Genomic DNA, 26,294 nt, shown 5'->3' on the forward strand with positions numbered 1-26,294 from the left:
AGATGGATTAATAGAACAAGACCCACACACTGCTAGAAGCCCAATATTTTTTCAGAGGTAGATGCAGAAAAAACTATATTCAGTTTGCAACCTGATGGAGGTCAGTATAGATGGACTAATAGAACAAGTCCCACACACTGCTAGAAGCCCAAATATTTTTTCAGAGGTAATGTAGATGCAGATAAAAATTAGTTTTAATTTGCAACCTGATGGAGGTCAGTATAGATGGACTAATAGAGAAAGTCCGACACACTACTAGAAGGCCAAATATTTTTTCAGAGGTAGATGCAGAAAAAAATATATTCAGTTTGCAACCTGATGGAGGTCAGTATAGATGGACTAATACAACAAGTCCCGCACACAGCTAGAAGCCCAAATATTTTTTCAGAGGTACTGTAGATGCAGATAAAAATTATTTTTAATTTGCAACCTGATGGAGGTCAGTATAGATGGACTAATAGAGAAAGTCCGACACACTACTAGAAGGCCAAATATTTTTTCAGAGGTAGATGCAGAAAAAAATATATTCAGTTTGCAACCTGATGGAGGTCAGTATAGATGGACTAATACAACAAGAACCACACACAGCTAGAAGCCCAAATATTTTTTCAGAGGTACTGTAGATGCAGATAAAAATTAGTTTTAATTTGCAACCTGATAGAGGTCAGTATAGATGGACTAATAGAGAAAGTCCGACACACTACTAGAAGGCCAAATATTTTTTCAGAGCTAGATGCAGAAAAAAATTATATTCAGTTTGCAACCTGATGGATGTCAGTATAGATGGATTAATAGAACAAGACCCACACACAGCTAGAAGCCCAATATTTTTTCAGAGGTAGATGCAGAAAAAAATATATTCAGTTTGCAACCTGATGGAGGTCAGTATAGATGGACTAATAGAACAAGTCCCACACACTGCTAGAAGCCCAAATATTTTTTCAGAGGTACTGTAGATGCAGATAAGAATTAGTTTTAATTTGCAACCTGATGGAGGTCAGTATAGATGGACTAATAGAGAAAGTCCGACACACTACTAGAAGGCCAAATATTTTTTCAGAGCTAGATGCAGAAAAAAATTATATTCAGTTTGCAACCTGATGGAGGTCAGTATAGATGGACTAATAGAGAAAGTCCGACACACTACTAGAAGGTCAAATATTTTTTCAGAGGTAGATGCAGAAAAAAATATATTCAGTTTGCAACCTGATGGAGGTCAGTATAGATGGACTAATAGAACAAGTCCCACACACTGCTAGAAGCCCAAATATTTTTTCAGAGGTAATGTAGATGCAGATAAAAATTAGTTTTAATTTGCAACCTGATGGAGGTCAGTATAGATGGACTAATAGAGAAAGTCCGACACACTACTAGAAGGCCAAATATTTTTTCAGAGGTAGATGCAGAAAAAAATATATTCAGTTTGCAACCTGATGGAGGTCAGTATAGATGGATTAATAGAACAAGACCCACACACAGCTAGAAGCCCAATATTTTTTCAGAGGTAGATGCAGAAAAAAATATATTCAGTTTGCAACCTGATGGAGGTCAGTATAGATGGACTAATAGAACAAGTCCCACACACTGCTAGAAGCCCAAATATTTTTTCAGAGGTACTGTAGATGCAGATAAAAATTAGTTTTAATTTGCAACCTGATGGAGGTCAGTATAGATGGACTAATAGAATGATGCTATGCCCAAAAGATTTTACTTCACTAGGTGCAGTAAAAAAATTGGTATTCTATACACAGGTGGTATATCTTGCAACACAGATAGGCTACTCCACTGACTAACACACTCTGCAATAGGCCAAAAAGGATTAGCTTTGCTAGATTCAGCCAAATGCTGTGAAAAAAACTTGCACAGCACTGGCACAGACCTGCCTGGCAAAAACTGATAGGAACTCATGTAACCTAGTCCTGAAAAGGACTGCAATTACAATTAGTCTTTACTCCCACAACCGATCTATTTAAGAGCACAGACCTCCCTGATAAAAGTCGTAGGAAATGCTGTAACCTAGTCCTTAAAAGGACTGCAATCACAACTATTCCCTACTCCCAAGCTATCTGTATATTTGTGCGAAAATTGGCTTGAAATTAACAAGGTATAGCACACACAGCAACAGCGGTGCCGTCTAACACGCAGCTGCAGCAGTGAGAAAATGGTGGCGACGGGGAAAATGGCTTGGTCTTATAGGGCAAGGACATGTGACATACACTGCCAATGACACATGCCCTTGCTTGTGTGAAAAAAAGCACTTCGCTCCGTGTGTGCGCTGCTGATAGGCTGACAGATTGCACCTCCCCACTGTAAATGCGGGAAAGAGAAAAAAAAATGGAGATCTTCATTGTTCCTGCAGAGATCCATCCCCTGCCCCTCCCCCCACCCCGCTGTACACTCAAACTGCGTATTAACATTAATTTTCATCATTACTGAGAAAAAATCCAGTTATGATTTTGGTGCACGAACAGTTATCGAACATAACCTCGAACAGCCGAATTTTTCTCAAATTGTTCGTGTTCGCCGAACGGCTCGAACACCGCCCAAAACAGCTCGAATTTGAGATTGGCGAACAGTTCGAGTAGAACAACGCTCATCTCTAGTCCTGAGGAGATGCAATCACAAGAGAAAGAGAAGAGGCGCGTGGCCCTGCCACTGCAGGAGGAGCTATAGACCCCCGTTCAAAAGTTTGGGGTCATAATTTTATTTATCAAATGAGTTTCAAAATTAATAGAAAATATAGTCCAGACCTTGACAAGGTTAGAAATAATGATTTTTATTTGAAAGAATAATTTTCTCCTTCAAACTTTGCTTGCGTCAAAGAATGCTCCCTTTGCAGCAATTACAGCATTGCAGACCTTTGGCATTCTAGCTGTTAATTTGCTGTACACAGGGTATGGCATGGCATTGCAAAATGGAGTGATAGCCTTCCTTATTCAAAATCCCATTTACCTTGTACAAATCTCCCACTTTACCAGCACCAAAGCAACCCCAGACCATCACATTACCTCCACCCTGCTTGACAGATAGCGACATATGCTTCCAGCATCTTTTCAGTTGTTCTGCGTCTCACAAATGTTCTTCTGTGTGATTCAAACACCTCAAACTTTGATTCGTCTGTCCATAAAACTTTTTTACAATCTTCCTCTGTCCAATGTCTGTGTTCTTTTGCCCATATTAATCTTTTCCTTTAATTAGCCAGTCTCAGATATGGCTTTTTCTTTGCCACTTTGCCATGAAGGCCAGCATGCTGGAGTCACCTCTTCACTGTGGACATTGACACTGGTATTTTGCATGTACTATTTAATGAAGCTGCCAGTTGAGGAGCTGTGAGGCGTCAATTTCTCAAACTAGAGACTCTAATGTTCTTGTCTTGTTGTACAGCGGGGCCTCCCACTTCACTTTCTACTCTGGTTAGAGCCTGTTTGTGCTCTCCTCTGAAGGGTGAAGTACACACCGTTGTAGGAAATCTTCAGTTTCTTGGCAATTTCTCCCATGGAATAGCCTTCATTTCTACAAGAACAAGAATAGACTGTCGAGTTTCACATGAAAGTTCTCTTTTTCTGGCCGTTTTGCGAGTTTGATAGAACAAACAAATGTAATGCTCTAGATTCTCAACTAGCTCAAAGGAAGGTCAATTTTGTAGCTTCTCAAATCAGCCAAACCATTTTCAGCTGGGCTAACATACTTGTGCAAGGGTTTTCTAGGGTTTTCTAAACATCCATTAGCCTTCTTACACAGTTAGCAAACACAATGTACCATTAAAACACTGGAGTGGTGGTTGCTGGAAATGGGCCTCTATAAACCTATGTATATATTGCAATAAAAACAAGACATTTGCAGCTAGAATAGTCATTTACCACATTAACAATGTATAGAGTGTATTTTTGATTCATTTAATGTTAGCTTCATTGAAAAAAAATGTCCTTTTCTTTCAAAAATATTTAAATTTCTAAATGACCCCAAACTTTTGAACGTAGTATATATAGAAGCCGGGAGAACAACTGTGACTGGATGTGGGACTGAGCCCTCAAATTGGCATAGTCCCACCGAATTGAGAATGGTTGGGAGCTGTTCTTTAGAGGTGACTGAAATCGAGCAAGTGGAAGAAGTGAGTCAAGTGTTTGCCAGATGTAGGGGGCCCTGTGAAGGAAGGGTGCTGCCCAGCTGAAACACAAAAGAGGGAATTGGCTGTAGGAGCAGCCCTTGTAAGGGATCACAGATTGCTGTTTAGGTGCAGGGTACACAGCATAACATATCCGTGTGTCCCTGCATCGGGAAGATGGAGGTTTGTCTCATTTGCTCTGCTTGTTTACCGTTCATATATAAAGTACCGTCGCTTGAAACCGATCTGAACATACCTCTGTATGAGTCAGAAAAAGCTGTAAAATGTACTGCCTGCTGTCTTGTGTGCTTAAGTGTGTTGCCAAGTAAAGAATATGCGTGGTGTCCTTGTCTTGAAGTCTAATGGACCTGGTGAGGAGTGTAGTGGGATCATGTGGTGGGCCACTGGGGAGGCGCCAGATGTTGCAGAAGGGCCATCTGAGGTGTGTAGCCTCACTGGCAGCAGATAATGATGTCACGGTAGCTAAAGTGGGTTGCTGGACCCCTCAACGCTTCCCTCGTGTCCACAACAATTTCAAAAGTATCCAGGTGCGTTAGCGAATTATTGTCTGTGTAGACAGTAAAGGGTGTGGCAACCAGGTAATCCTTGAATTTTTCTGTAACAGCCCAGACAAGAGCAAGCAGTTCAAGCTTTAACGAACTGTAGTTGCTGTCATTCTTCTCAGTTCCTCTGAGGCTGCGGCTGGCGTAAGCAATCATATGCTCCTTATTGTCCTGGACCTGGGACAAAACAGCACGTAGTCCTTAAAGGCTAGCATCTGTATACAAAAGGAATGGCTGAGTGTAATCGGGATAGGCCAGAATAGGTGGCTGGGTAAAAAAGGTCTTTCAGTGTTTGGAATGCTTGTACTTGATGATTTGTCCAGTCTACTGGAAGCCTTCGGTTGTAGTTTTCCTTGGGACATCCCAGTAGCAACTCAGTAAGTGGTTCAGACACTTGAGCTAAGTGAGGAATAAAGCGGTGATAGTAGCCTGCAACTTCCAAAAAGCTTCGGACTTCTTTGACGGTAGTGGGCGCTCTCCAGTTTTGAACTGCAGCAATTTTGTCAGGGTCAGGTTGTACCCCTTCCGTGCTTTCCACATGTCCAAGGTAATTTACTCGTGGCTTTAGCAAGTGGCATTTGGAGGGCTTGATTTTGAGGGCATGTTGGCTTAGTAACTTGAAGACTTCAGACAGATTGTGAATGTGGTCTTCATATGTCCGGGAATAGACAATGACATCATCAGGGTAAGGGAGGACACTCTGGAAATTTTCGTGGCCAAGACATCTCTCCATTAGCCATTGGAACGTAGCAGGGGCATTGCAAAGCCTGAAAAGTATAAAGTTAAATTCAAAAAGCCCCATTGGTGTGGTAAAGGCAGTCTTCTCTCTGTCTTCTGGCACCATGGCAACTTGCCAGTATTCGCAGGTTAAGTTAAGAGTAGAGAAGTATGAGGCAGATCCGAGAGCAGTCAGGGACTCTTCAATTTGTGGCAAGGGATAGGCATCCTTGTGCGTGATATTTTTCAACTTGCGTTAATCCACGCAGAAACGGATGGAGACATCTTTTTTTTTCACAAGGACCAGCAGTGCGGCCTGAGGGCTTTGTCTTTCACATATGACATCAGCCTCTTTCATGTCTTGAAGCATTTTCTTGACAGGCTGGTACATCGCAGGTGGTATGGGATGATGTCGCTCCTTGATGGGAGGATGATTGCCTGTGAGGATTCGATGCTGAATCAGAGTAGTCTTACCGAAATCCAATGGGTGCTTACTGAATGCTTGATGATAACATTTGGCAATGTTCAGAAATCCCTTGACTCTCTCTACTGGAGTAGTGGCATCTCCCACATTCAGCTCAGTCCACCAGGGGTCTGAAGTAACCTTCTTACTGTCTTGGGCAGCTTGGGTAGAATGTTGATTAGCTGTTACTTCACTTGAGATGATGTCTTCTGGTGAGAGTTAAGACAACTGTGCTACTGGATGAAATTTGTGAAGGTTAACAGGTGTGTCACTTAAGTTAATCTGTCGAACTGGCACTCTTCCGTTGGAGAGAGTTACAATACTGCAAGCGTCTTTCACTAATGGTTGTCCTTCTAGCAGGATTGGTTCGAGGAGAGCCTGATAATCTTGATTTTCAGTACCTGGTCGGGCACGCCACCAAATCATGGTTTCTGAAATAGGCTGCAGAATCACTGGTCGGGTGTCTCGGATGCAGACACGACAAATTTCACCCTTGCTATTTGCAAACTTCTGCTGGGCGACAAGCACACAGATGGCATGCTGAATGGTCCGCTGTTCAGAAAATGTAGGTGTAGGGAGAGAGGCATGAAAGGCAGACAACACTTCTGGAAAACAATTTCTAAGAACATTCATGCCTAGAACCATTACAGCAAAACCCTCATCCTCTACATCAGTTACAATGACACCCTGTTTTTGGAGCTTAATGTCCCCAATCCGAATAGCGGGCTCCCAGTAACCCTGATGAGGTATGGGTTGACCATTACTAGCTATAATGTTCATCCAGACATCTGGAGGGTTATTTAATTCACTAAAGTCCCAATGTTCAAGATATGCCCGCTTCTGCAAAATAGTTACCTGTGAGTCGGTGTTGACGAAAGCTTCCAAAGGGACAACGTTTACCAGGACACTTATGTGTGGGCAGGGCGAGATGAAGTGAGGCACCCACATGGATGCTCCCTTTGGACCTTTTCTTCTTCCTCCCGAGAGGCGGTCCTCAGCCTCGGGGGTGGCCATTTAAGTGATAGCACTGGGCCTCGGTGTGTCCATATCTGTGGCAGTGCTGACAGAAAGGTCTCTTACGGCGAGCAGCTTTGCCTGGAGGTAGACTTCTTGGTGGAGGCTCAGGAGAGAGAGTTATGTCCTGGGCAAAGGTGAAATAATCAGATTTTTGATCTGCTGAGAGACTTGTTCGAGTCCTCTGGCAATGTCATGTACACGGGCCTCAAGGGATGCCTTGGAGTCCACAGCAGGAGTCAGCGCAGCTTGTGTAGCTTGCATGGTACCTGGTGATGTAATCTGGAAAGATGGAGGGGCAGCAGGTAAAGACCCAGCTAGAGGAGCAAAGGGGACATAGTTTCCGTGTATATATTCATTGCCGAGGACACGGATGGCTAGGGTCTGCAAAAGTGAAGCTGGGATGTTGTGCAGCAAGCATGCGGAGTTGGCTCTGTGACAGTTCAGAGCGAGTCCCCTCTATGAAGCGGTCCATCAAGATTTTGTCCACACTTTCATGGGGGTCAACCTGTAGAACGGCGGAGAAAGCCTCTTGGAGGGATAGAGCATAGTCCTGTAGGGTCTCACGTGGCTGTTGTCTTGCAAAAAAATCTCATCTTGACTTTTTGCAAATATTTGATAAGACACTTTCTTCTCTGTTGGGGGCCAGGATCGAACTTCCCAGGAAGTAGCACCCTCAAGCTGACCCAGCAGGATCTGTACTTGCTGTTCGGGAGAGAGGGGGTAAAACAGAAAGAGAGCCAGAAACTTGTCATGGAAGTCCCTGAAGGTGTGTGTCTCCCCCTTGTAGCGTGTCAACCAGGGTGTTCCAGGATAAAATGGGACAAAGAACTTCATGTTGCACGTGATGGGCACAGCAGGGCTGCTAGCACCAGCTTGGCTGTTGTTGCTGTGTTCACTCATGATGTAGATCCTGAGGTGACTGCTCACAATCGGACAGAGTCTCTGATATAGGCACACAGATGAATCCTGTTTGTGACACCACAAATTGTGGTGGGCCACTGGGGAGGCGCCAGATGTCGCAGAAGGACCAGCTGGGGTGTGTAGCCTCGCTGGCAGCAGATAATGATGTCACGGTAGCTGAAGTGGGTCACTGGACCCCTCAACGCTTCCCTCGGGTCCACAACAATTTCAAAATTGGGAGGTGGCACTTGTGAATGGTATAGGACCCCCCCGGGGCACTCCTGTAGCGGTGGTGTCTGGGTGCAGGTCTTGGAGTGCCCGTGATGTTTGTGCAATCTCAAGCAGCCAGATTCGCACGTGAACTTGTAAACATAATTTTACTGAATGTGGTAACAGGGTACAGTCTCTCTTATAGGCAAAGGTCACAGTATTGTACATTGTTATTGTCCAGGGCGGCTGGAGCAGAGTTCTCTTCACTTGCTTGTACAGGAAATGCTATGCACAGTCCAGGAAATGCTATGCACAGTCCATGAAATGCTATGCACAGTCCAGGAAATGCTATGCACAGTCCAGGAAATGCTATGCACAGTCCAGGAAATATTAAACTGATGCAGGGACCTCCACAGACTGGCTCTCTGTGGAAAGCACACTAAAGTGTGGATGTACTCACAGTATCTGTCCCACCGTTCCCTCTTGCAGGGGGTAGGCTTAAATAAAGTCGGTTTGCGTGGCAGCCACGTGGATCTGGTCCTGGCTAGAAGTGAATAGGATAACCAGAGAGCAGGAGAGTCCATGTACAGCTTTCTCTCTCCTGACTAGAAGACACTTCACTCTTTTTGTGTAGGAGATTTTGTGAGGAAAAAAGGCCCCTCAGCATAGACTGGCATTAAAAACTCTTCTCTGAGAGAATAATGTCTCTCCTCAATCTTCTTGAGGCAGCAGGAACCGCCCACAACTGGTTTGTACCAGCGTTCAGTCAGAATGAGAGCCCTGAGCTGGGAGACTCCTCCCAGCCATTGTTATGGTCACCACTTGTTGTGAGGAGAATAATCATTACTTCATATACACACATTGGCCAGCAGATGGCAGGAAAGTACAATTTACAATGCAATGTATTATATCCCCTAACTCAGTACACACAATAGAACAAATCTAATACAACACTACAACTGTCTCATTTAGCAGTAGTGAAATGGGTACCGGGATGCCACATCAGCCTGAAGGTGCAGGTACCAATAGCAACACTGCCAGCAAACACACACCAATCCAGAACTCTTGTCTTTTCTGTAGGAACGTGCCGAGGTGTCGGACACATGACACTAGCCTATGGCTACAGTCCAGGCACAGTTTAAGTAGTACAGGATAAGTACTGTAATGTATGTACACAATAACTCAACCAGCAAAATAGTGAGTGCAGTACCATTTCTATTACAAAAGTTAAAAAAAACATTACATTTTCTGATCATGATTTAGTGAATTAAATGGGTTATTTGCTTTGAACAATCTCTTTAAGCTAGAATGGTCCTCATACTATCAGGATGATCATAGAGTGTTCCCTGTTCAGACACCAGCAATCAACTGTAATATGTGCAGCACAGAAGCAAGTGTTCAATTAATCTGCAGTGCCATCACAGGAGCAATGAAGTATTACATAATTTAAATCAAAGGGATGTCTATGTAACACATTGACCATCCAGAACCTTAGATGCTATTGGTCAATGCTCTGACTATGAGGCGACACTCTTATTTAAGTCAGAATTTTATTTTTTAAGGCCATTAAAAAGGTTTTTTTTAACCATACAAACACTTTAAATGTATTCTTTTTTGCTAATATCTGATCTACCTACTTTTCTACAACCATAAAACTATAATGTGCCTGCAAGTTATGTTATTCTTTCTTTTATGGTCAAGATTTAAAAAATGACACAAGAACATCTGAAAATGTTACAGAGAAAATATAAAACAAAGCTGCTGATTACAGCTTGTTGTATATACTTTAGTATTCAGGCTTTCCAGTGAGCACAACAATAAATTATAGCCTCTAAGTAGTATTTAGTTTTCAGCTCCTCTGAGCACCCGGTTTTGCCACACTCTATCAATTTCTTGACAGCTTCCTATATTTTTATGCACTAAACATCTCGTTGTTGTGTTTTGGAATGGCGCTGAAAAACCCAAGCCTATAAATCATAACTCAAACATCTTAAGACGTTAGTAAATTATTAGAAGCACATCTCCATTAAGACCACTGTGGAATAGGAACAGAGGGCACTCAAATATGGATGTTTAAGTACATGATTTACAGATGTCAAAATTTTAACATTGCAAAATCTAAATTAGTAAAAATGTAAAATTACTACAGTTGTGCTCAAAAGTTCACATACCCCGGCAGAATTTTTCCTTTTTTGCCTTGTTTCAGAGAATATGAATGATAACAAAAAATCTTTTCCTCCACTAATGGTTAATGGTTGGGTGAAGCCATTTATTGTCAAACTACTGTGTTTTCTCTTTTTAAATCTTAATGACAATCAAAAACATCCAAATGACCCTGTTCAAAAGTTCACATACCCTGGTGATTTTGGCCTGATAATATGCACAAAATTTGACACAAATGGGTTTGAATGACTACTAAAGGTAACATCCTCACCTGTGACATGTTTGCTTGTAATCAGTGTGTGTGCATAAAAGCTGAGTAAGTTTCTGGCATCCAGACAGACTTTTGCAACTTTCAAACTTTCATCCAGCCACTGACTTTTCTGGATTGTGAGTCATGGGGAAAGTAAAAGAATTGTCAACAGATCTACAGGAAAAGGTAGTTGAACTGTATAACACAGGAAAGGGATATAAAAAAATATCCAAGGAATTGATAATGCCAGTCAGCAGCGTTCAAACTGCGATTAACAAATGGAAAATCAGGGGCTCTGTAAAAATCAAACCACGGTCAGGTAGACCAACAAAAATTTCGGCCACAACTGCCAGGAAAATTGTTTGGGATGCGAAGAAAAACCCACAAAAAACATCAGCTGAAATTCAGGACTCTCTGAAAACTAGCAGTGTGGCTGTTTCAAGATGCATAATAAAGAGGCACTTGAAGAAAAATGGGCTGCATGGTCGAGTTGCCAGAACAAAGCCATTGCTGCACAAATGCCACAAAGTATCTAGCCTACAATACGCAAAACAGCACAGAGACAAGCCTCAAATCTTCTGGAACAAGGTAATTTGGAGTGATGAGACCAAAATTGAACTTTTTGGCCACAACCATAAATGCTACATTTGGAGAGAGGTCAATAAGGACTAAGATGGAAGGAACACCATTCCTACAGTAAAGCATGGCGGTGTATCGCTGATGTTTTGGAGATGTGTGAGCTACAAGGAAACTTGGTGAAGTTGAAGGAAAGATGAATGCAGCACGTTATCAGCAAATACTGGAGGCAAAATTGCACTCATCAGCCCAGAAGCTGCGCATGGGACGTACTTGGACGTTCCAACATAGCAACGATCCAAAACACAAGGCTAAATTGACTTGTCATTGACTGTAGCAGAACAAAGTGAAGGTTCTGGAGTGGCCATCTCAGTCTCCTGACTTCAATATCATTGAGCCACTCTGGGGAGATCTCAAGCGCGCAGTTGATGCTTGACAGCCCAGGAATTTACAGGAACTGGAGGCTTTTTGCCAAGAAGAATGGGCAGTTTTACCATCTGAGAAATTAAAGAACCTCATCCACAACTACCATAAAAAACTTCAAGTTGTCATTAATGTTAGAGGGGGCAATACACGGTATTAGGAACTGGGGTATGTGAACTTTTGATCAGGGTCATTTGGATGTTTTTGGTTGTCATTAAGATTTAAAAAGAGAAAACACAGTAGTTTGACAATAAATGGCTTCACCCAACCAATAATCATAAGTTGAGTAAAATTTTTTTTATCTTTCATATTCTCTGAAACAAGGCCAAGAAAGGAAAAATTCTGCTGGGGTATGTAAACTTTTGAGCACAACTGTATATACAATATCACAAAAATTATATATATATATATATATATATATATATATATATATATAAATAATATTTTAACATTTTAGAGTAAAGCCCCAATCAAGTATTTCCAGCACACGAGAATACACTAATTAATTTATTACTATGTTCTATATTAATAAAGGGAAGGTCCATATATTTTTATTGTTTCTACAAATCTATTCTAAATTAACACCTAGATATTAGAAACGCTTTTCTAACATCCCAATCTAAATCCTTAGGTATTAATATGGAATTTGTCCATATGAACCTAGAATGTGAAAAATAGAAATTACTCACCTCTCCTGTCCCACCAGTCCGATCCTTCTATTTGCTTTTCATTGGTCACACGCATCTTCTTTGGCCTTCACTCTTGCAGCTTGACATGACCTCGATATCACTGTAGGCAATTCTTTTGCAGCACACGTTATGAGATCATGACGTTACGACGTGCATCGCCTGATGTTTAGTGAGAGCCTCTTCTGGATGCACGTCAGTGAAATGTACATTGCGATGACACGGTTCATAGTGACGTTAGGGACCTGGTAGAGTTTGAAGTTGCAGACCAGAGTAAAGACCGAAGAAGATGTGTGCGACCTCGGAAGGGAAAATAAAGAAGCACAGATGACCAGACAAAGGGCTACAAAGGACTACGGGGGTGGAAGCCTAGTAAACTATGAGATGAGTATTTTTTTTTTTAACTTTTTGCCGGCTCTATAGTTCAGTAAAATGTTGGCTGCAGGTGGCTGCTGTATTCCAGAATTCAGAGTTTGTGCCGAATCTGTATTCTGGACAATATGAATTTTTGTAAAATTTAATGAGAATTATATTCCAGTTGTATACATTTGATGATTTCTAATATCGATCCATTCCATCTAATTTGAGGCCAAATGGACATTTTTTTAGCTTCTGTTATAGAAGAGAGAAAGATCAAGGAAGTGCAGTGAAGGATGAACATATAAAACCCAACTCAGAATGTGATAGGGCAGACCAAAACAGGAAAATGGAAAACACCTGGAAAGAAGCAAACCAAGAAGGGGGAACAAAGACAATTGGAACCGTCAGCAATTGGACAAGGAAGTAAAGGTAATAGCTCAGCAGGCAGGGGAACCAACCGTATAGCAAAAGGTCAGCAGATCGAATCCCCAAACCGAGCCATGACACACTCATCTGTTTTAAACTAGCCCTCAGTGTGATAACGAAGTTATACTTTTATTTATCTAATAATCTTACTTAGATTATGAAAAAGTCAGGGAGATATGTCAGGTGATGTAACTAAAGGATAAGACTGCTAGGATTTGTCCTGAGCATATTACCATGTAGATATAGTGGGTCTAAAAAAGTACTTAAGACTCAAAGCTATAAAATATTTTTTTTAACTTCGACTATTGCCAGATTTGTTTCACTTTAGATGTACTCGTATTGTCACAAAAAGTAAAATTGTTTGCCAAGATAAACCTTAAAAATTCAGTAACAAAATGCAATGTATTTCTGAAAAGCAGTTTGGCTAGATTCATTTTCAATATTTTTAAATTCATATGTCCTATAGCTCTCTTTTGGTGATCCCTTTTCCTTTTTCTAACTAAGTAGCCAAAAAATATTAATTTAGTAACTTTGATAATTTTAACATGGATCAGTTGGTCATTGTCAAAGGAAGGAGGCAATAACAAAAACTGCCTGACATATTTAAATTTATGAAGAATTCACTTCGATATTCACTATCATAATAATACTTAACAATATTAATAATAATAATAATTTTGTTTTAAACCAGCATGACTACCACAGCATCTTGCAGCGGCATGCTATTCCATCCGGTTTGCGTTTAGTTGGACCATCATTTATTTTTCAACAGGACAATGACCCCAAACACACCTCCAGGCTGTGTAAGGGCTATTTGACCAAGAAGGAAAGTGATGGGTTGCTACGCCAGATGACCTGGCCTCCACAGTCACCAGACCTGAACCCAATCGAGATGGTTTGGGGTGAGCTGGACGGCAGCATGAAGGCAAAAGGGCCAACAAGTGCTAAGCATCTCTGGGAACTCCTTCATGATTGTTGGAAGACCATTTCCGGTGACTACATCTTGAAGCTCATCAAGAGAATGCCAAGAGTGTGCAAAGCAGTCATCAAAGCAAAAGGTGGCTACTTTGAAGAACCTAGAATATAAGACATATTTTCAGTTCTTTCACACTTTTTTTGTTAAGTATATAATTCCACATATGTTAATTCATAGTTTTGATGCCTTCAGTGTGAATGTACAATTTTCATAGTCATGAAAATACAGAAAAATCTTTAAATGAGAAGGTGTGTTCAAACTTTTGGTCTGTACAGTATATAAACTTTAATTTTGGCATAATTGCTTTATTATTTCCGTCTTGCAACCATACATCAAACATCTTTTCTGTGGACTGTTGCAGCATTTTGATGCCATTTTCCCACCTGCTGGCTTCTATTATTATATAATCCTTTTTGGGCAGGGCAAGACAAATTAATCTGAATAGTAAAAAAAATCTGACAAGAAACTAGTACACAAAATAAAGACATTTGACTGTCTAGCAAGTTGAGCAAGGCTCAAGCTGTCCTTCTCCTCTAATTATCTTTTTTTAAAGACACATAGAGGTGAGCTTCATTAACAAAATGTTCCCATTAGAAAGGAGAAATTCTGCTATACAGTTATTGCGTATGCAGTGAGTACAACGACTGCTTAAATTTGGGGAAAAACCCCAATACCAATTTAAAGACACATAAAGGTTGGCCTCAGTAACGACATGTTCCCAATAGAAAGGAGCGGGTCTCCCATACTGCTCTTGCATATGCAGTGACTGCAATTGCTGGCAAAAAATTGGACGAACTCCAATGCCACTTGGAAGAGATGTAGAGAAGGGCCTCATGAAAATGTTTTTCCCATTATTAGGAAGTGGGTCTCCCATACTTTTATTGCCTATACAGTGAATGCAAGGGCTGCCAAAAATTTGGAGGCACTCCAATGCCCCTTGCAAGAGACATAAATATGGTGATATGGTAGATATGGTGGTGATATGGTGGTGGAGGATGAGGAGAAGGAGGAGGACAAGAGCAAATAGACAAAATCAGGAAGCGTATACCCATGTGTGGGTGTGAAGAGGTGCATGGGAATAAACCTCCCAAAAAAAAGACACTGGATTTGAGTTTATGTTACGCTGCTATCATTCGGTGGTGTTGAAAAGTCTGGCCCAATCCAGCCCTTGTTCATATTTATAAGAGTTAGCCTGTCATTTTCAGATGACAGGCGGATGCGCTTATCAGTTATAATTCCCCCTGCGGCACTGAAAACCCGCTCTGATAAAACGCTAGAGGCATGGCAGGCCAGGACCTCCAAGGCGTATAGGGTCAGTTCATGCCACGTGTCCAGCTTGGATACCCAATAATTATAAGGCACAGAGAAATCACCATCTTCCGAAACTTTTCCCTCCTTATGAGAGTACCCCACGCCTCAGGGCCAGTGCAATGGGAGGGTCAGAAAAAACTTGGTTGTCCAACAAACTGTGACCTCTGCCACCAGAGTTTTCAGAAGGGAATATTTTTAATAATTCCACAACAAGGGCCTTCTGATACTGCAACATTTTAGCAGACCTGTCCGTTGGGGTAATAAGAGATAGAAAGTTCTCCTTGCAGCGTGGGTCTAAAAGTGTCACCAGCCAGTAATGATTGTCACTAGTGTTGAGTGAGCACTAAAATGCTCGGGTGCTCAAAGCTCGGGCCGAGCTCACCGTGAAACTCGGGTGCTCGACCCGAGCAACGAGCCCAATGTTAGTCTATGGGAGACCAGAGCATTTTTGCGGCGGCACCCCCGGCAGTCTGTAAAAATCCTAAAAAGTGCCCAAAACGATAGTGACAGTGTTCAAATGACATGGGGACAGCATGGAGATCGCCCCAGGAAGCATTTTTAACCCCCAGGTCACTGCTGTCAACAATGTGGTCAGAGGTATTAAGCCACTTTTACGGGCTCACAATAAAACGTACAAAAACGAAACTGAAACGGTTTTCCTGTGAAATATGTTAAGAAACGTCATTTCCAGGGTAAAGACATGTGTATAAGGTAAAATAAATAACTAAAAACAAAAATACTCCTCCACACCTTGGGCAATTTTCACAAGTAGCATTTTTTATGCGTTTTTGCACTTTTGTATTGCTTTCAACCATGACAAATGCATTCACCGGGAAATGTCATTTTGACATTTTACAACCTTATCTGGCCATGTGCTGTGTGACACATGCATACAGTGCTGAAAAGACATGGGAACAGCATGGGGAAGACCCCTGGAAGCATCTCTGACACCAAGGTCACTGCCTAAAAGTGTGCCCATCAGAAGTGATCCTTGCCGCATCAGGAGATGCAGACTTGCAACTATCCCCGTGCAAGTCCTTGTCCCAGGGCAGTGTTCAATTGTACCTCCCTCATTCCTTGCAATGCAAGCACAAGTATGCAGCCTGCCACCCACCCACCCCCAGGCTGCAATACCATACTGCTTGCTTGCACTTGAAATTGGGCCTTTTAGGCATGTGGAGGCGGAATCTGGCCACCACGTCATGGGGGAGGCCGGGTGTCCGTAAACGGTTCCCAGCCGCCACTATTTCTCCTGGGAACTTCCCCCACACTTTTCTTAGCCTGGCCTGCTTTAGGGCAGCATTTGATAAGCCCACCAGAGAACCAGACTCCTCCGGTGCGCCCTGGCTTCTCCATCAGGGGAGTTGAGAGTGCCAAGGTGAGGAGCATGATGATGATGACAGAAGTTAGCATCTGCTTTGTTTTCTTGGAATGAAAGCGTAAGTGTGCAACCTGCCACCCACCCACCCCCAGGCTGCAATACCATACTGCTAGCTTGCTTGCACTTGAAATTGGGCATTTTAGGCATGTGGAGGCAGACGCCGGCCACCATGTCATGGCTGCGTCGGCGGCCTGGTATCCATACTCATTCCCCAGCCGCCCGGCGCCTGGGTGTCCACGCTCGGTCCCCAGCCACCAGGGGGCAGCCTGGTGTCCATGCTCGGTCCCCAGCCGCCCCACGGCCGGGTGCCCACACACGGTCTCCAGTCGCCTGGGGGCGGCCGGGTGTCCATAAGCGGTCCCCAGCCACCCCTATTTGAAGGACAGCCTAACCACAAACACATGGACAAGTGAATGTGGCCAGGGATGGTCCATCTGACTGACGCCTTCACACTGGGTTAATATTGTGGAAGCCGGGACACAGTTGGACACTGGGATGCAACATGTCCTCCAGACATAGAGGATTGCGGGTCCTGGGTCAATCAGGCTTCAACACAAAGTTCAGAAGGTAGACAGCAGCAGTGGTCAGCCTCCTACACAATGAGTAAATTATTCATGATCATGAGGCCATCCATCTCCTTAGCTTTCTGTTCCTTGGAATGCAAGCACATGTATGTAGTTGCGGCTAGGCCTGAGGTGGTCAGCGTTTTGGCGCATATCCTACCTCCTCCGAGGATTACTGGATGTTTTCCTTCTACTATCCCAGTACTATGACTCCCATTAAAACAAAGATTCAGGTGATGAATGATGGATAAGGTGGTGGCAAATGAGAAAGATCAAGAGGAACAGGGACCATTCACATCAATATCAGGCCTGTCAACCACACATGTCTTGTAGGATATGTTTCTGTACCAAAAGGAGAGGTTCGGCTACACAGTTTTAGGGCATACAGTGAGTGCTAGGCCTACCAAAAATTTCGAGGCACTCCAATGCCCCTTGGAAGTGACATGGAGGTCAGAGGGCCTTAACTAAACTGTTTTTTCCATTTATAGCAACTGGGTCTCCTGTACACTGTTGGCCTAAGAAGTGAATGGAAGGCTTTCTAAAAATTATGAGGAACTGCAATGCCCCTTGAAACAGACGTGGATTACAGCATACTAAAAGCCTTCTACCCATTATTGGGGAGTGGATCTCCCTTAGTGTTCGCCTATGCATTGAAAAGCAAAAGCTGACTAAAATTAGGAGGGAATGCAAAGCCCGTTGGAAGAGTCGTGGAGGTCAGAGGTAATTAAAAACAACATTTCAATGCCCAGTGGAAGTGCTGTGGAGTTCAGAGTGATTTAACAAGACGGTTTTAATGCCCCTTGGAAAAGTGGTGGAGGTCGCAGTAGCTTAACAAGATGGTTTTAATGCCCTTTGGAAGAGACGTGGAGGTCGCAGTAGCTTAACAAGACGGATTTAATGCCCCTTGGAAAAGTGGTGGAGGTTGCAGGAGCTAAACAAGACGGTTTTAATGCCCCATGGAGAAGAGTTGGAGGTCTAACAAGACGGTTTCAATGCCCCTTGGAAGAGTGGTGGAGGTCGCAGTGGAAAAAAAAGACAATATCAATGCCCCATGGAAGAGATGTGGAGGTCACAGTAGCGTAACAAGACAGTTATAATGCCCCTTGGAAGAGACGTGGAGGTCGCAGTAGCTCAACAAGACGGTTTTAATGCCCCTTGGAAGAGACGTGGAGGTCAGAGTGGTTTAACAAGATGGTTTTAATGCCCCTTGAAAAAGTGGTGGAGGTCGCAGTAGCTTAATAAGACGGTTTTAATGCCCCCTGGAAAAGTGGTGGAGGTCGCAGCAGCTTAACAAGATGGTTTTAATGCCCCGTGGAAGAGACGTGGAGGTCGCAATAGCTTAACAAGACGATTTTAATGCCCCTTGGAAGAGACGTGGAGGTCGCAGTAGCTTACCAAGATGTTTTGAATGCCCCTTGGAAAAGTGGTGGAGGTCGCAGTAGCTTAACAAGACGGTTTTAATGCCCCTTGGAAAAGTGGTTGAGGTCACAGTAGCTTAACAAGACGGTTTTAATGCCCCTTGGAAGAGACGTGGAGGTCAGAGTGGTTTAATAAGACGGTTTTAATGCCCCTTAGAACAGTGGTGGAGGTCGCAGTAGCTTAACAAGACAGTTTTAATGCCCCTTGGAAAAGTGGTGGAGGTCGCAGTAGCTTAACAAGATGGTTTTAATGCCCCTTGGAAGAGACATGGAGGTCGCAGTAGCTTAACAAGACGGTTTTAATGCCCCTTGGAAGAGACTTGGAGGTCGCAGTAGCTTAATAAAATGGTTTTAATGCCCCTTGGAAAAGTGGTGGAGGTCGTAGTAGCTTAACAAGACAGTGTTAATGCCCCTTGGAGAAGTGTTGGAGGTCGCAGTAGCATGACAAGACGGTTTTAATGCCCCTTGGAAGAGTGGTGGAGGTCGCAGTGGAATAAAAAGACAATATCAATGCCCCTTGGAAGAGTGGTGGAGGTTGCAGTAGCTTAACAAGACGGTTTTAATGCCCCTTGGAAGAGACGTGGAGGTCGCAGTAGCTTAACAAGATGGTTTTAATGCCCCTTGGAAAAGTGGTGGAGGTTGCAGTAGCTTAACAAGACGGTTTTAATGCCCCTTGGAAGGGACGTGGAGGTCACAGTAGCTTAAGAAGATGATTTTAATGCCCCTTACAAGAGCCATGCAGTACAGCATGTTAAAAACATTATTCCCATTATTGGGGACTGGGTCTCCCATAGTCTTTGCCTATGCCTTCCAAGCAAAAGCTGCCAAAAATTAGGATGGAGGAACTTGCAATGCTGGCATCATGGACCAAGGTCAGCCTGGTGGTATAGTGGTGGTGGAGGCTGAGGATAAGGAGAAGAGCAAAAAACCACCGAAATGAGGAAGCGTATTCCCATGTGTGGGTGTGAAGCGGTGAATGGGAATACACCTCCCGAAATAACACAGTGGATTTGACTTTATGTAACTCTGCTGTCATTTGGTGGTGATGAGAAGTCTGGCCCAATCCAGCCCTTGTTCATTTTGATAAGGGTCAGCTTGTCAGCATTGTCAGTTGACAGGCGAGTGCGCTTATCAGTTATAGCTCTCCTAGTGGCATTAAAAACATGCTCCGATAACACGCTAGCGGCAGGGCAGGCCAGGACCTCAAAGGCGTACAGAGCGAGTTCATTCCAAGAGTCCAGCTTGGATACCCAATAATTAAAAGGCACAGAGGAATCACGGAGGACGCTGGTACGGTCGGCAAGGTACTCCCTCACCATCTTTTGAAACTTTCCACTCCTTGTGAGAGTACCCCGCACCTCCCTCAGGGCCTGTAAGCTGGGCGGGTCTCAGAAAACTGTTCCAGAATGTTGACAGTGTTCCCCTGCCTCTGCTGGATTGGAGTTGCGTCTCTCTTACCTGTACGCATTGGTTGGTCAACGAACTGTGACCTCTGCCGCTAGCGTGTTCAGATGGGAATTTTTTTAACAGTTCTGCAGAAAGGGCCTTCTGGGACTGCCCCATTTTTGTAGACCTCCCCACCTCAGGAATAATAGAGTGAAAGTTCTCCTTGTAGCAGGGGTCTAAAAGTGTCACCAACCAGTAATGACTGTCACCCAACATTTTGACAACGCGAGGGTCACGGTAAAGGCAGCGTAACATAAAGTCCGCCATGCGTGCCAGGCTGGTAAAGGGCAAGAATTCCGTGTCCTCACCAAGATGATGACAGACCATGCTCTCCTCCTCCTCCCCCCTGTCCTCAGGCCACCCACGCTGAACCGACTGTATGACAGTTGTACAGGTACTACCGTCGACAGCGCATGATATCAGCTCCTGTTCTTCCTCCTCCTCCTCCTCTCCCTCATTGTCCCCCAATGCACATTTGGATGAGATGAGGCTGGGCTGTGTGTAATCGCCCGCTACGGCTACTTGATCCATCTCATCATACTCTGGCTGCAATGCCTCCTCTTTAATTCTCTGCACAGAGCGTTGCAAAAGACAGACAAGTGAGATGCTGACTCTAATGATGGCGTCATCGCCACTCACCATCTTGGTGGACTCCTCAAAGTTTGTCAGGATGGTACATATGTCAGACATCCAGGTCCACTCCTGAGGTCTTATGTGTGGAGTCTGACCTGAATATCGATGGCCTTGTTGCAGCTGGTACTCCACAACTGCTCTCTTCTGCTCACAAATCCTTTGCAACATGTGGAGGGTAGAGTTCCAACGTGTGGGGACATCACACAGCAGTCGGTGTGCCGGAAGCTGCAAACGCTGCTGCAACACAGCAAGGGCGGCGGAAGCTGTAGCCGACTTCCAAAAATGAGCTGAAAGGCGGCGTACTTTGACAAGCAGATCTGGCAACTCGGGGTACGATTTAAGAAACCGCTGAACCACGAGGTTAAGCACATGAGCCAGGCATGGTACGTGTGTGATCTCGCCTCGCCTCAGAGCCGCCACCAGGTTATGGCCATTGTCACACACTACCATGCCTGGATGTTAGTTCAGCAGTCTCAGCCACAGATCTGCCTGCTCTTTCACAGCTGTCCACAACTCACAAGCAGTGTGAGGTTTATCACCCAAGCTTATGAGTTTCAGCACAGCCTGTTGCCGCTTGGCGGAGGCAGTACTGCAGTGCTTCCAGCTTGTAACTGATGTGGTGATATCTGAGATGGAGGCTGAACATGAGGAGGAGGAGGATGATGCTCAGGAGCTGTACACTGTTGGGGCCACTCTGACTGACATAGGGCCCGCAATCCTCGGTGTGGGGAGGATGTGTTCTGTCCCAAGGTCCGCCTAGATCCTGGCTTCCACTTTGTTTACCCAGTGTGCCATCAGGGAGATGTACTTGTCCACGTGTCCATTGTCAGGAGGACTCTCACAGTATCTGCGTTGTTGCGGGCACGGCAGATGTTTTGGGACACGTGCTTGTGTAGTGCGGGGATGGCACACCGGGCAAAATAGTGTCGGCTGGGGACCGAGTACCGAGTGACGGCCACCGCCATAAGGTTGCGGATGGATTCTGTCTCCACCAGCCTAAAAAGCAGCATTTCCAATGCAAGCAGTCGTATAATGTGCAAATTTAGGACTGTGGCCTGTGGGGCGTTGGCTGCGAATTTGCGCTATCGTTCAAAGCTCTGGGATATGGACAATTGAACGCTGCGGTGAAACGTGGATGTGGACGTTGATGCGGTTTCTTGAGAAACTGCCATAACAAGTGAAGACTGAGAGGAGGGGGCATCTTTGCATGCACTATGGACGGGGATTGCTTTGCACCCACAACAGGGGGTTCTATTACACGCACAACAGCGGAAGAAGCAGTGGGGAAAACCGCTGACACTGGTCGTGGACCCTGGGGTTCGCCCCACAAAGTCGGGTGCTTTGCTGACATGTGCCTGATCATGCTGGTGGTGGTCAGGCTGTTAGTTTTGTCACCCCTGCTGATGCTGGCATGGCAGGTGGTGCAAATGGCCTTTTTGGGGTTATCAGTCTTTAGAAAAATTCCTGACTCTGGAAGACCTACCGGTTGTACTGGCAACGTCCCTCGTGTTTGTGTTACAGGGAATTGTTGCCCGCCTTCTGTGTGCGGCCACCACACTGCTTCTTCCTGCCTGTTGGGGTATTCTGCCTCCCTCCCCCTGTGTGCTGCTGGCCTCGCTCTGCGTGTCCTCCTGCCACGTTGGGTCAGTTACTAGATCATCCACCACCTCTTCCTCTTCCACTTGCGCACCACAATTCTCCTCCTTACTTCATGGCAATTGTGTCTCGTCATCGTCCACCTCTTGTGACAAATTGCCAGTGTAGACTTCCTCTGGCCGTGGCTGTTCAAATATTTGGGCATCGCTACATGGGATCTCCTCTTCCACCACTTCAAGCGGAGCAGGCGAGGGGCACAACTATGGAAATGGACCAGTGAACAGCTCTTCAGAGTGTCCAAGTGTGGGATCAGTTGCTGTCTGACGACACTCGGCATGGTGGAAGGAAGAAGCATCAGTGTGAGGAGTATGCGGTCCAGACTCACGGCTACTAAAACTTGACCATGTGGAAGACAGACCGGAGGTGGTGGTGCCCAGGTAACTGGAAGTATTACCTGTTATCCAATTAATAACCTGTTCACACTGATCAGTTCGCAATACTGGTGTTGTAGTGTGATTCCCTAGTAATTCGGTCAAGAAGTGGGAGCAAGAAGATGTGGCTGTTGGTTGTGGCACATTTTCACCTTGGCCTCGGCCCCGTCCTCTACACGTACCTTCACCAGAAAGTCCAGTTCCACGTCTCTTGCCACGCGCCTTACCCATTGTAAATTAAGTAAAATAGCTTACACTCACACTATCAATGTAAAAAGGGTAATAAAAAGGAGATTAAAACAGTGGAAGAGGAAAACCACAGTTCTATTTCTCTGGCCTACACCAGAATCTTTTAAACAGATATATTTGTGTCTGAACACTGAGCGAGACAATCAATGTTTTTATTTTATATGTAAAAAAGGCAAAAAGGTGGATAATAAAGAGATTTGAACCGTGGAACTGCAAAACCACAGTTGTAGTTATCTGGCCTACACCAGACTCTTTTAAACAGATATATTTGTGTCTGAACAGTCAGGGAGACACTATTACTGTTTTTTATTACGGAAAAAATGCCAAAAGCAGGATAATATAGAGATTTGAACCGTGGAACAGTAAAACCACAGTTCCAGTTATCTGGCCTACACCAGACTCTTTTAAACAGATATATTGGTGTCTAAACAGTCAGGGAGACACTATTACTGTTTTTTTTTACGGAAAAAATGCCAAAAGCATGATAATACAGAGATTTTACCCGTGGAACTGCAAAACCACAGTTCTAGTTATCTGGCCTACACCAGACTCTTTTAAACAGTTATATTGCTGTCTGAACAGTCACAGACTCACTCAATTTTGTTTTTTTTTTGGGGGGGGAATACCAAAAGCTTAATAAGATGCGTATTTGTACAGTCTGACTGAGGAAAAAGAAAATACAGGATTTAGATGAAAAAAAATGGACTTTACCTGGCCCCTGGGGATAAGTCTAGCAATTTGACCAACAGGAGCACACAGGACTGTAATGCTGCGTTTGCTGGTATAACCACTGCGTCTCCTATACAGCCTGCCTGCTTGCTTGCCTGATATCTGGGATGGATATTAGCCCTGAGAAGGACTGTTTATTTGGTTTGGCAGGCTTTAGAGACCCTACACTAACTTTTTTGCAGTATAAATCTCTCCCTAGCTCTGCAGCACTGACCCTACACTGTCTGATCCGGAGCGACTGTGTCCAAGATGGCGGCGCCCGGTTTTAAATACTCGAGGTGACGCTGTGCGGCCAGCCAATCATTGTAATGCCCACAAACAACATGGCTGCGGCATTACAGTGACTGGCTGGCAATCCCTGCATGTTCATTGGCTCTGTAAAGAGCGCCAAACGTGAAGGGCGGAGACCTGAGTTCCCGCCCGAGTAAAATGCTCGGTGCTCGCCGAACATCCCAAGTCGTGAGATGCTCGGGCGAGTACCGAGCAGTGTCGAGCATGCTCGCTCAACACTAATTGTCACCCAAAATTTGGAGAACGTGAGGGTCACGGGTAATGCAGAGTAACATAAACTCAGCCATGTGTGTCAGATTGCTAACAGGCAAGACTTCCGTGTCCTCACCAAGAGGACGACTGACCATGATCTCCTCCTCATCCTCCTCCTCCCTCTCCTTAGGCCATCCACGCTAAATAGATGGTATGACAGTTGTGCGTGTAGTACCGTCTAAAGAGCAGGAAACTAGCTCCTGTTCTTCCTCCTCCTCCTCTTCCTCATTGTCACCACATTCGGATGAGATGAGGCTAGGCTGTAGGGAATCACCCTGTACAGTTACTTGCTCCATCTCATAGTGCTCCGCCTGCAATGCCTCCTCTTTAATTGTGAGCAGGATAGTGATGCTAATTGTGGTGTCATCACCGCTCACCATCTTGGTGGAGTCCTCAACGTTTTGGAGGATGGCACAGATGTCTGACATCCATGCCCACTCCTGTGCTCTTATGTGTGGAGGCTGACCTGAATACCGATGGCCGTGTTGATGCTAGTAGTCAATAACTGCCCTCTGCTGCTCACAAATCCTTCCCAACATCTGCAACGTTAATTTCCAATGCGTGGGGACATCTCACAGCAGTCGGTGAGCTGAAAGGTGCAAACGCTGTTGATACACGGCAATGGATGCGGACGCTGTAGTTGACTTTCTAAAATGGACACACACGCGACGTACATTGACAAGCAGACAAGACAGATCTGGGTAGGTTTTGAGAAACGGCTGAACCACGAAGTTAAGCACATGGGCCAGTTATGGTACGTGTGTGAGCTTGCCTAGCTTCAGAGCCTCCACCAGGATCCGGCCATTGTCACACATGACCATGCCTGGCTGTAGGGTAAGCGGTGTCAGTCACAGATCTGCCTGCTCTTTCAGAGCTGTCCACAACTCTTCAGCGTTGTGAGGTTTGTCACCTAAGCATATTAGCTTCAGCACAGCCTGTTGCCCCTTGGTCTAGGCAGTGCTGCAGTGCTTCCAGCTTCTGACTGATATGGTCATTTCGGAGATGGAGGCTGAAGAGGAGGAGGTTCAGGAGCTGTAGAATATGGAGGCACCCCTAATTGACCTAGGGCTCGGAATCCTCGGCATCAGGAGAACGTGTTCTATCCCAAGATCCGACTGGGTCCCAGATTCCACTATATTAACCCAGTGTGCCGTCAGCGAGATATACCTTCCCTGCCCACAAGCACTTGTCCACGTGTCCGTGGTTAGGTGGACCTTCCCAGTAACTGCGTTGTTGAGGGCACGGCTAATGTTCTGGGACATGTGCTTGTGTAATGCGGGGACGGCACACTGGGAGAAATAGTGGCGGCTAGGGACCGAGTACCAAGGGACAGCCACCACCGTCAGGTTGCGGAAAGGTTCCATCTCTGAGCCTAAAAGTCAACATTTCGAGCGCAAGCATTCGCAAAATGTGTGAGTTTAGCAGTTTGGCCTGTGGGGCATTGGCTGCGTATTTGCGCTTGCGTTCCAAGGACTGGGGTAGGGACAACTGAACACAACGCTGGGACAATGGCATGGACGTGGTTGCTGATGGTGCCAGTTTAGAGTGTGCAACGACTGGTGCAGGGCGGGAGACATCTTCGCATGCGCCATGGACAGGGGATTGGCATGCACGCACAACAGCAGAAAAAGCAGTGGTGTCACCCACAGACACTGTTTCTGGACCCTGGCGTTTGGCCCACTTAGTCGGGTGCTTTGCTGTCATGTGCCTGATCATGCTGGTGGTGATCATGCTGCTAGTTTTGCTACCCGTGCTGATGTTGGCCTGGCAGAAGGAGCAAGTGGCATTTTTGGCGTTATCTACAGTCTTTAAAAAACAACCAACAGTTGTACTGGCAACTTCCGTCGTGTTGGTGCTCCGGGGAACGGTTGCCCGCCTTGTGTCTGTGGCCACCACACTGCTTGCTCCTGCCTTTTGTGGTGCTATGCCTCCCTCCCCCTGTGTGCTTCTTTTTTCGCTCTGCATGTCACCTTTCCAGGTTGGGTCAGTTACTATATCATCCACCACCTCGTCTTCCACTTCCATACCCTGGTCCTCCTCCTGACTTTCTGGAATTTGTATCTCATCATAATCTACCTCTTGTGACAGTTTCCCACCGTCGCTTTCATGTGACCGTGGCTGATCAAATATTTGGGCATCGCAATTTGCGATCTCATCTT

Source organism: Phyllobates terribilis, unplaced genomic scaffold (assembly GCF_046119375.1).
Source record: "Phyllobates terribilis strain yellow unplaced genomic scaffold, ASM4611937v1 Scaffold_1__5_contigs__length_1240528914, whole genome shotgun sequence".
NCBI lineage: Eukaryota > Metazoa > Chordata > Amphibia > Anura > Dendrobatidae > Phyllobates > Phyllobates terribilis.